The following is an 11,574-nucleotide window of genomic DNA, read 5'->3' on the forward strand; positions in this document are numbered from 1 at the left end:
CGGGGAGGAGCTGGGCAAGGCTGGGAAAGCCTCTCAAGAGCTAGTGATGCCCTCTGACCCAAGAGAGAAGGCAGGGAAGTGGATAGGAGAAGCCTGGACTGTCCTGGAGTCTCTAGAAGGTTCCGCAAGGTCGACAGACAGTCCTCCAACCAGTCATCAGTCCTAGAAATCCCATTTTCTCGCAGCAGCATGGCTGGCTTAGCGCCAAGTGTCTCTGGGTCAGTGGCGGGGGCCTCGGGTGAGAAGGGAAGCCTTGGCCTCATGCTGGCCCGATTTCAGAGCTGGGTGGTGGGGGCCCTGGTGTGCTTTTGTTCCCTGGAGTCCCGAGCGCTGTGAGGCACAGCTTACAGGACAATCGCGTTCCACTCAGTTGCCTACCGGAAGGGGAAAGACCTTGACATTTTCCGGGGACAGGGGCCCCAAGCCCATTGCAGTGCCTCCCATGTCGTTGTCATTCTATAAATATTTGTCAGCCGGCTGCAGAACCGGAAGCTGGATTCTTCTGTCTTGAGGGGTTTGTTTTCCTTTTGTTCTACGTACCCTCAAAATAAGATCGATTCCTTTTATTTTTGAAACGTTTCCCTTTCGTGACATTCAGCTCTTTTTGCAAAAGTGGCCAGGGCCTGGTGCAGCCCGCTCGGGAAGTCCTCCAGGCTGAGAGGCGGGGGCCTCGTCCACGGCCTGGGGACGACAAGGGCTTGGCTGGATTGTCTCTCTGGGGAGAGTCTTGGTCCCACAGAGCCACCTTGGGGTCAGACCTGCCACAAGACAGAAATCTGAGGGGAGGCTCCCTTGCTTCTAGAGGGAAAGGCTCGTCTGTCTTTCATCACGTGGCTCACTCCGTTCCCTGTCCCTCTGCCCCATAGGCAGTGTGTTGTCCACTTAGACCCTGTATGCAGAAAGCCTGCAGCAGACATGACCTCCAGATGAGGGAGGGAGCTAGGGAAGCTAGCTGGAGACCACTGGAGAGAAGGGGAAGCAGCCCACGGGATGGTCCAACCTGCCCCCCAAGGACTCCGGGGATCCTGCCTCCAGGGGCAGCCTCTGTCCTGCTTTTCCAGAGGCTGCTGCCAAGCCACATGGAACCCGGTTTCCTCTGCTGATGGAGGCAAATGCTCCAGCAGGAGACATCCGTCTTCCATGCACGTGCTTGTGCCTGTAGAGAAAGAGAAAGCAGCTTGTTCCTACTGCTCTGCTACATTACCGTGGCGTGGCCTGTGGCAAGCGAGCGCTGATTACTGAGTGCTGGTCTGCGCACGTACGCACGCATACATGTTAGGGGGAGCCTGTGAAGCTGAAGGCGGGGGACAGTGTGAGCAGTGCTGAATTTCTCACCTGATGGTTGTCACTGTGAAGGAAGTTTACAGAATCTATGAGGGCCAGTAACCTATAATCCCCAGCAACAATAATAATACAGCCCTTGCTCCCTTGCTCCGTGCAGGTCCTGTTCTGAGCTCTTTAAATGTATGACCTCACTGAACCCTGATAGCACCTGATGAGGAAAGGTCCATTACAATTTCTACTTTACAGACTGGCAAACTGAGGCACAGAGAGGATAAGTCATTTGCTTTGGGTCGTTTATGTCAGAAGTGACAGCACTAATTATACCTCCTCTCCTATAGGTTTTGGTAACCGCCTTGCAGAAGGAAAACAGAAAGCTAAGCCCCAGGTAGGAGTGGAGTTCTGGAAAGTCTGCAGTGCAGAGCACCAGACCCTGGGAAAATCTACAGCACACTTAAAAACAAAAAACCCAAAAGGGCACCTCATGTCCCAGATTACCAGTTACCAAAAAGCCCTGCGATTGATAGAAGACATAGTTTCTGGTGCCAGAGAGAACATCTAGAAATGCGGAACTGAATCCATGTGGACCATCAGCATTGCTTTCGAGAAGGATTCCTGCCTTTATGTCATTTGCTTGTTTGTTACCTGCCAGGGGTGAAGTGGCCAAGCAGTTCTGGTCCCACGTGCTTTTTAGGTTGCCGGACAGTGAATAAACTGAGGTAAGGTCTGGGAGTCATGGTGACGGAAATGCCCCTCCAGGGGCATGGGCAGGGACATGGGCAGGGACAGTGGACATTTCATACATGGGGCTCTGGGGCTCACTGAATGCCTTTTGAAGATCAAAGAAAGATTGGATAGTTAATCTTGTCTTGGTTATTACCGTATGTCTTCTATTTTTATTGTATTTAGACTCATGGACGTTGGAAAACTGGTTTTGTGGACATAGCAGCTTAGTGGGTGACAGTACAAACCAGCTATTTTAGGATCTCCAATGGTTTCTGTGGGTCAGGACTCCAGGAAGGGCTCAGCTGGGTGGTTGTGCCCGGGGCCTCGGATGTGGCTGCAGTTGGAAGGGGACTGACGCGGGGGTCTTGGGGGGTTGGCCGGGCATTTCTCTCCTTGCCTGCAGGCTTGGGGCCTCTCCATGTGGTCATTTAGCACAGGCTGGTTTGGCCTGCCTTCTAGCATGGCAGCCTCAGGCTAGCAAGACACAGTGGCTTGGTGCTCCGGGCCCAAGTGTCCTGCTGAAGCCAGCAGAAGCCTCATCGTCTTTTATGACCTGCTCTGAGAGGTCACACAGGGTCATCTCCACCACAGTTAGGTTTAGGGTAAGAGTGCAGACCTCACTTCTCCACGTCCTCATGAAGAGCCATCCTTGGAAAGTATGATCTGCCACAAACAGGGAATGTCAGGGGTTCCAGGACAGTGTGAGAGCCCTAAGTGGGTCCCCGATAATTATACCTCTGCCTCCTTGCTCCCCAACAGGACTGCCCAGCAATGCTAACTAGCTGCTGCATGGCAACCTGCCTAGAGGAGGAGGCCTGGGAGCTCAGGGAGGAAGGAAGGCAGTGAGGAGAGGGGTCACAGGAGGCTGAACAAGCTGAGTGACAGGACGGCAGAATCGGTGACCCAAGCCTCACAGATCAGAAAGGCTGAGCAGTAGATCAGGGGGCAAGAGTGGCTGAGTTCAGACTGCCCTGGAGGAGGGGAGGGGAAAGAGTGGGGCCAAGGCCAGCATGGGGAGTCGGCATGGACAGTGGCTGCTGCCTTTGCGAGGGCCACTGGGAAGAGGGCTCCAAGGAAGGACGGCAGGCCCTGGAATGTGGCATCTGCCTGAGTTGGCTTGGTGTTACCCTCTCGACGTGGTCCCCTGACACCAGCACCTGGGGCAGGTGGAAACCACCCCCCCATCCCGGAGGAGAGGCCAAGGTCTCAGGGAGGGGGGCTGTAGGTAGAGAGGCTGCCTCCCAAATCCCTGCCTGGGACCTTGTGGCCCACAGCCAGGCCTACATGAGAAATTGATTACGTGGCCAACTTGACCGCTTAAGGCCTCGGCAAGCGGAGAGCGACATCCATAACACACAGCCGCCCACGCCGGGCGCCTCGGCGGCCTCTGTTTGAAGGTAAATCCATCCATAAGCCTGCCGTCACTCTGGGCTTAATGTACATGATTTCTGGCATTTACAGCAGCGCGGCTCCGAATGCTGGAAGAAACTCCAGCAGAATAATTTGCCAGGGGAAGGCGCGCAGAGTGGCAATTGCTCACGGCACATCTGAATGGCGACGGCTCCTGGGAAAACAAGCTCCCTGACAACGCACTGGCCCACCGGCCTCTCTCCACCGCTCACCCCAGCGCTAAGGAGGGCTCTGCTACAGAGGAAGGCTGAACGCTCTGGCCCCGAGGTTGGGTATCCTTCAGCCCCTGGCGGGGGTCAGTCCTCGGGGCCCTGAGGGATTTTCTTGGCCTTCGGGACCCTCCACTTGGATTCAAAGTGAGCCACAACCGTGTTGTCTTGTCCCTTGGCTGGAGGGGCTGGGGGTGGTCATCACACCTGGCCCTGGGGCTGTTTGCTGCGCCCCCCACCCCCAGCCCCTGAGAGCATTTCCGGGCATCGTTCTATGGCCCTCTAGTGATCTCCTTGGCAGACAGATCTGCTGTTCTCAGCCTCTCTGTTCCTCCCTTTGTCTCTGTGTATCTCAGTTTCCATTGTGTGCCCTCAAATTGCCTGGCCTCTGTCTATCTCTCCGTCTCTATCTCTCTGTGTCTCCAACTTCTTGTCTATCTCTCCCTGTTTTTAATCCTTCTTGTGTTTCTCTTGCTGTCTCTCTCTCCCTCTCTTGTCTCTCTGTCTCTGTCTGTCTCTCTGCCTCTCTGGGAGTCTCCTTGCCTGTCTCTCTTTCTTTCCCTCAATTTTTCAGTCTCTCTCTCTTTGTCTCTGTCCCAGACCCTGTGGCAGTTCACAGCCCGAGAGGGTGTCCCAAGCAGACTGGGAAATCAGCCAAGCCAACACTGGATTCTCTTTTTCCCCCTGTAGCTCCCTCAGAACCACCTGCTTCCCACCCCCTCCCCCAGCCCTCCCAACCCGGCCATGAGCAGCTTAGAGGCATGACCATGTAGGAGTCCAGCCCAGAAGCAAGGCCCCCCGGAGCTGCTCTGGCCATTTCTCTGCTGCAGGGACTGGCTTCTTTCCTCCTGCCCCCTTTAGTAATTTGACTTGGGCATTTATGTCTACCCACACAATGCAGATAAGACCCCCTTGATCCCGATTTGGATGAATTCTTATACTGGTTCCCCCTTCTAAAAAAGCTGATTGTTTGGGGTGAGGTTATACACAACCACCCTCCCAACAAACCATGAAATGAAGATTCATGCATAAGGGATTTAGGAAGGAAAGGCTCCCAGGAGTCTGGGAAGAGGGGGGTGGGGACAGGACCAGGAAGGAGATCCAGGTGAAGAGATAAGCTCAGGCAAAGTGGAAGGCAGGCTTGGCCTGGTTGTACAGGGGAACCATGGGGGGCAAGTGAGGTCCCTGAGTTGTCCTACCCCATCCAGGTCAGGGACCAGGGGACAGTGGTTTGTCCTTGGCTGTGGGGGGTAAGGGAGGGGGGATGTTAAAGTCCCATGCATTTCCAGTTCCCACACTTAGACTCAAACCTTCAGGGCCTCCCCGGATTCCTCTCAATGTGTCTGACGGTAAAGGTGGTGGTATCAGGCAGAGCCCTGACGGCTAACACATGTCAGGCACAAATCTACATGCCTCATGTTTGTTAACTTGACAGATCCCCATAACAGCCCTATGAAATGGTTACCATCATTCTCCCCCATTTTACAGATGGGAAAACCCGTGCAGAGACAGGTGGTTTCCCCAGGGGACACTGTGCATAAGTGGTAGAGCCTGGATTTGAACCCAGGAACACTGGCTCCAGAGCATGACCGGCATGCTACGCCCAGTCTCCCCCAGCATGTGGTCAGAACACGGGGATGTGATCCCCTCCCCCAGCATTAGAAACACCGCTTTCATCCCTCCCCAAACACTCCATTTTTAGAGATCAACTCTGAATGTCAACTCGTACTGATTTTTGTGGTGGTTTTCATGTTTTCAAAAGTCCACGTTTCACAGCCTCTGGGGTCAACTGTGCTACTTTTTGGGACAAATGCCAAATGGCACAGCACAACACGAGACCCTTCAAGGAGAGAGGCCATGTCTTCTCTGTGAGCCCAGCCCCCAGCAGAAACCTGTACCCTACAGCAAACCACGGCCACAAAAGCTTCTGCCTCAGCAGGCAAAGGGCAGGGATGTGGGATGTAGTCGACTTGTTCGGTGACAGAAGCAAGCTGTGGACAAAAAAAGTTATCAGGGTGTGTGCAAGCCTGGGGCTGTGTGACTGGCCCCCTGGGGTCTGCTCATACCCCTTCTTTGCAAAGCAGCCTGAGCCCTGTAAATACGGTCATAGCACTGAGGTACTTGGAACCTTCCCATGGCTTCCCATCACTCTTGGAGTAGACACCAAATGCAGGGCCCTCGCCCTGCAAGATCTGGTCCCTGTGGATATCTCTAGACTCATCCTGCAAGTCCGGCGGGCACGGCCCCTTTGTGCATGGGAGCTCCAGCCACCCTGGCCTCACAGAGTCTCAGATGGCCTGGGACCTTGCCGGCAAACCAGATCTGGGAGCCTGGCCCCCGGACCTGCTGCATCAGATGCTCTGGGGGTGGGGGCCAGCACCGTGAGCTTGAACCCACCCTGCAGGGGATTCTGATGGCCGCTGATGGTTGAGAACTCCTGGCCCAGGCGTCACCAGTGGCAACTCCGCCACCACCAACAGCCCTCACTGTGGGCCGAGTGCTATCCCCAGCCCTCCGTGGGCATTAAACACAAGGTGTTTGTGTGTTACAAAGTCTGTACAGATGTTAGGGATTCCTGCTCCAACCATACCCGGGAAAGGAAGTGGAGGGTGAAATTTCGTTGTGCCCCAAAGCGTCCTGGCGGGTATCAGGTGACCTCTGTCTATGGCACCTCAAAAATCGTGGGCCCCTGAAAGCAGGACGCATTCTTCCCACTTTTGTCTCTGTCTGCTTGGGCTGGTAACAAAATGCCATGCACTGCGGGGCTTATCGAACAGGAATGTATTTCTCACAGTTCTGGGGGCTGCAAGTCCAAGATTGAGGGGCTCGCAGAACCGGTGTCTGGTGAGGGCCAATCCTGGCTTGCAGATGGCTGCCTTCTCACTGTGTCCCTAACAGGACAGGGAGAGAGACCTCTGGTGTGTCTTCTTCTAAGGGCACTAATCCCATCATGGGGGCCCAACCCTCCTGACCTCATCTAAACCTAATGACCTCCCCAAGGCCCTGCCTCCAGATATCACCATGTTGGAGGTTAGAGCTTCAACATATGAACTCTGGGGACACATGTTTAGTCCATAATACACATCCTTCAGGGCCCCTGGGATCACTGCAGGCAGCTTTAGGGTCTGGATCAATGTCCCCTAGGACGTAGGGCACCTGAATTCTGGGCATGTTGGGCTTTTCCCTCTCCTCCCACCTCCACAGGGTAGGGGGCTCTGGAGCAAAACCCGTGTAGCCTCTAAAATTCAGAAAGCATTTTAAAGAACCTTAGCTGAGTGACAAAGGATGGGTGTCGGTGTCCTGATGACTCCCTAATGGCCCCTAGGATCTCAGCCACTGCCCTGGAGTCCAGAGGAATGTGTCACATGGAGACAGAGGAGAGGGGATGGGAATGGATCCAGAGGAATCATCCTTTCTCACACTTATGATGAGGAAAAGCAAGAAATGGCTTCAGAGAAATCAGCTCGGGGAGAATGGCCCCACAAGAGGCCAATCTGCTCTCAGCGGCTTCTCTAGGCCCCTGGGAGCAAGAAAAGCAAAAGTGCCAGGGACTCTACACCCCCAGGCCAGCCCCAGCCCAGTAACTGATGGCTGTGTGTGAGGGTGGGGTAAATCCTCCTGCTCCCACGCTCCTGATGGGGATGAGGTGTGATCCTGGCTGTCCCCAAAGTTCCCCTCCAGGGGACTTCACCCAACATCATACCTTCATCTGGCTCCTTCTCTAGTCCCTAGTCCCACTTCCTTATCATCCCCTTCCTGGCTTTTTTTTTTTAAGATTTTATTTATTTATTTGACAAAGAGAGAGAGAGATCACAAATAGGCAGAGAGGCAGGCAGAGAAAGAAGGGGAAGCAGGCTCCCTGCTGAGCAGAGAGCCTGATGCGGGGCTCGATCCCAGGACCCTGAGATCATGACCTGAGCCAAAGGCAGAGGCTTAACCCACTGAGTCACCCAGGTGCCCCTCCCCCTCCTGGGTTTTACTGAGAACATTAAGAAGGCCCCTGACATGGACGCTTGTCTCAGGCTCTGCTTCTGGGAAATCTGTCGTAAGACAGTAACACCAGCCTGAGTCATTCAAAGAACGATAGCAACAGCAGCCCTTTTCAGAACACCTGCCATGTTCTGAACTCTTTACAAACACAGGAGCCCCTGGAGCCTTCAAAGCACCCTGAGTGGCAGTGAGAAAGCTGAGGTTTCAAGAAAGCACGTTACTGTCCACACTCACATGTCTACAGTTGTAGACTTTCATGCTGGAAGGGAGCCTCCCCACTGCCGTCCCCACATGCCTTCCCTTCTCCACACTCCTGCAGGGGATTGTCTGGCTCCCATTGGAGCACTACATTCATCAAACAAAGACTCTGAGCCCCACCCGGGAGTCAAGCAGTGGGTATTGGGGCATAGTGATGAAAGGGTATCTGTCTTCAGTTAATAGGAAAGAAAAGCAAGCAAATGGACAATTTGGGTGGGGAAAGTCTGTGAAAATTCACAGCGTGCTGTGGGAGCTCATGTCCTGAAAGGGAGTCCTCTTGTTGCCCTACTAAAACTTGGAGAAAGTATAGTCCTTTTCCCTAGAGCAACTTCTCCAGCCAAACTGTGGCTCCCTATCCTCTTTAGACTTTCCTCATTAGGCTTGGTTTTCAGACCTCTCAGAATGTTGGTTGCCTCTCTGAATACACCTTTGTAGATGTTCCCCCTAAAGTGTGAGACTCAGCCTAGCTCAGAACCCCAAGTGGTGTGATCAAGGCAGAAAGCAGCAGGCATATGCACCATGACCTCCCCTGAATGAGACCCATTGCTCCTATTAATGCATCCACAGTTGTTGTTTCTCACTAGAACTCAGAGTTGGTCACACTTCTGAAACTTTTTCACATGAAATCTGTGTCACTTCCCATTGAAATATGTCCCATATCATTTTTATGCAACTGACTTTCTAAACTGAATGCAAAATTTTACATGCATTTTGGTTCTTCTTTGTGCTAGGTATTCTCCTTTCCCTCCCATATCCATTCTTTGATCTTTGCTCTGTTCTGTTCTGCTTTCTCTACCGATGGTGTCGCTGGCCCCCCGGTCCTCTGACTCCATTTTGGTTGTAACTCCATTTGGTCGTGGCTGTGGGAGTTTAGAGTGAGGGAGGGGGTGGGGTTGGGTATTTGTCACTCCCACCCCCAGTCTCTCTTCCAGGTCATACTTCTGGCAGTGGCTGCATTTCTCTACCCATAGCCACAGTGCCTGTCTTGTGGCCCTTCTTTCCGTGGTTGCCATGCTGAACTGTGGCAAACCATTCATTCCTTTGGTCCTTGGAGGCTGTCTCAGTCGATTGGGCTGGTTACGCAGCAGGCATTTATTTCTCACGGTGACGGGGGCTGAGAAGTCCAAGGTCAAGGTGCTGACAGTTCTGGGGTCTGGTGAGGCTGGCTTCCTGGTCTGTAGACAGCTGTCTTCTTGCATCCTCATGGTGGAGAGCACGGCATGAGAGAGTGAGTGCTCTGGTGTCTTTTTATCAGGACACTAACCTCATTCATGAGGGTTCCACTCTCATGGCCTGTTCAATCACGTCCCCAAAGCCCTGCCTCCTAATATCACACATCAGCATATGCATTTTGCGGGGTTGGGGGGGACACCGAAATGCAGGCTACGGCACAGGGTTAGGAATGGTGCCAGCATCTCATCCCATATGCGCTCCCCCAGATCCGCCTCCACCTCTGTAAGTGGCCCCTTGGTTTACACTGTCTTCAATGAAACCTTCCGAGTGTGTGATTTGTTCCTGCCCTGACAGAAATCATTTAATTTTTCTTGACTTCAGCTCCTCACTACGGTCCGGTGAAATCTTTTCAAGGCTTAGTTTTTCATCCATCATAATAGCTTTTATTTCCAGCTCTGTTTTACCTGGAAACTTGCTAACCAAGCCCGATTTCCTGTCCAGAGTCAGCCAAGTCCCACACTGCCCAAATGCCTATAAGGGGATCTGGCATGAACAGCTCACCCTCTGAGGAAGCGGGGATCACAAGCCTTCCCTGAATGAATTCGATGTGCTAGAGAGTAAGAGCAGGCTGGAGGGTCGTTCGCCTGGTGGGGAGGATAGGAAGGAGAGGGATCTGCAGAGAGAGGGGTGTCCAGGAGAGTGGTCGAGTCACGTATAAGACGGCATCAGGTACAGATCCGTGAAACCCTACAGATGCATCCAGTGCCTCCATTTCCACAATAATCCAGTCCGTGTGAGATCTGGCTTTGCAGCTCTCTCCTCCTGGACACCTTCAGCGAGCTGCCTTTACATAAGGTCACCTGAAGGGTTCACATGCAAAAGACTAATAAGGCACATTCTATGTCTTTACCCAAGTCACTGAAAGAAGTAACATTGCTTAGGGAGGGGCAAGAGATGGAGTGTGGCTTGCCACCCGAGTCCACCAGCATCAACGCATATCTATACATGCTGCGGGCGCTCACGGCCACCCGTCTTGTCTTCTCCTTCCAGGTCACGGGGCTAAACCCCATCTCCTAGCCCCTTGATGTCAGGTGGTCCTCTGTGACTGAATTCTGGCCCATGGAATGTGGGTGGAGATGAGACCCACCATTTCTACTCCTGGCTGGCAAAAATCTCCCACACAAGATTCTCCTTCCCTGGAAGGCTTGGGCCAGAAATTAAAGATGGCTGCCTCGAAAGACGACGGGTCCGCGTGTCCAGATGACTCTGGTGCGGGGTAGGGATTGCATTGTGCTCTGATGGGATCAAATGATTTTGGTGCTTGAGCCGGTGAGATTTGGGGGATGTTTGTCACAGTTACCCTGAATGATACTGCAATGGATACCAAACATGGGATTTGAATCCACATGGGCATACGGTGAGTCAATCAGCTGCAACTCAGCAAACTGTACTAGGAGCCAGCCCACTTTTGTCCGTATTTTCCATAAGGACATGCTGTGAGATTTTATAAAATGCTTTGCGTAAATTAAGAATCATTGTGTTTGTTACTTTTCTCTGATCTACTGGCTGATTTACCCTGATTTACCTATAAAAAGATGTAGAGTAAATTTGGCCTTACTTGTATGTAACGAATCCATTATAGGGTTTCATTAGGGAGGACTCAGAGTCCTCCCTCCCTCCCTTCGTCTGCCCCTTTCTTTCTCTTTCTTTCCTTCCTCCCTCCCTCCCCCTTCTTTCCTTCCTTCCTTCCTTTCTCTTTAATTTTTTCTTTCTTTTCTTTCACCAGGAATTAAAAAAAAAAACACTTAACACTCAACTTAAAATTTTTTTTTTCTAGGAATCATCTTCAATCATATGGTTCTATAATTCCTCAAATCTGTATTTCTCCTATATTTGGGGGGGGAAAGTTGGACATTTGTTCTTTTTTGGTAGATTTAGCTCCCACAAATGTAGAAAAATAAGTACTTTGACCACTTTGCAGAAACTACCAGAACCTTCTAATAGCTTAACTCCGTTTACTGCTTTCTGTCCTCATAACTTCCATCCACCGAGAGTGGGCTGCAGACCGACACTCAGCACATACATATCCACGCATTGAATCCTCCCTGTAACCCTCTGAAGCTGGTGATTTATTACCCCCATTCTACAGCTGAGAACACTGAGGCACACAGAGGCACACAGAGGCTAAGCAATCTCCCTGGGGGTTTCCCACCTTACGAGCGACAGCTGGGCTTCAGATCCTAGCGGTCGGCCCTTGACAACCACGAGCTCAACCACCACACTCTACAGTGTCCTCTGCCAACATCGAGGCTGGATTCGGTTTATTTTCATTGTGTTTTCCTTACTTTCCCAAATGGATCATCTGTACTTTTCCCTCTCCAGCAGAGTCCCCATGAACAGAAAGGAGCACCCCAACCCGGCAAGAAGATTCCAGTTCCAGGCTGGGCAAGGAGACCCAGACGACCAGGCAGTTTAAGCCAAGTCTGGCCCCCAGAAACCCCTCCTGCCCCCGGCGGGGAAGAAGACA

The 11,574-nt window shown here is 52.5% G+C and overlaps 1 long non-coding RNA gene across 1 annotated transcript; it reads left to right on the forward strand.

Moving 5' to 3' along the window:
* Window positions 1-1,631: 1,631 nt before the first annotated feature.
* Window positions 1,632-10,542, forward strand: LOC122896747. The gene is made up of 3 exons (XR_006382426.1): window positions 1,632-2,000; window positions 3,469-3,684; window positions 10,098-10,542. It is a non-coding gene; the product is annotated as an uncharacterized LOC122896747 (long non-coding RNA).
* Window positions 10,543-11,574: the final 1,032 nt, after the last annotated feature.

This window comes from Neovison vison, chromosome X, assembly GCF_020171115.1.
Source record: "Neovison vison isolate M4711 chromosome X, ASM_NN_V1, whole genome shotgun sequence".
Classification (NCBI taxonomy): Eukaryota; Metazoa; Chordata; class Mammalia; order Carnivora; family Mustelidae; genus Neogale; species Neogale vison.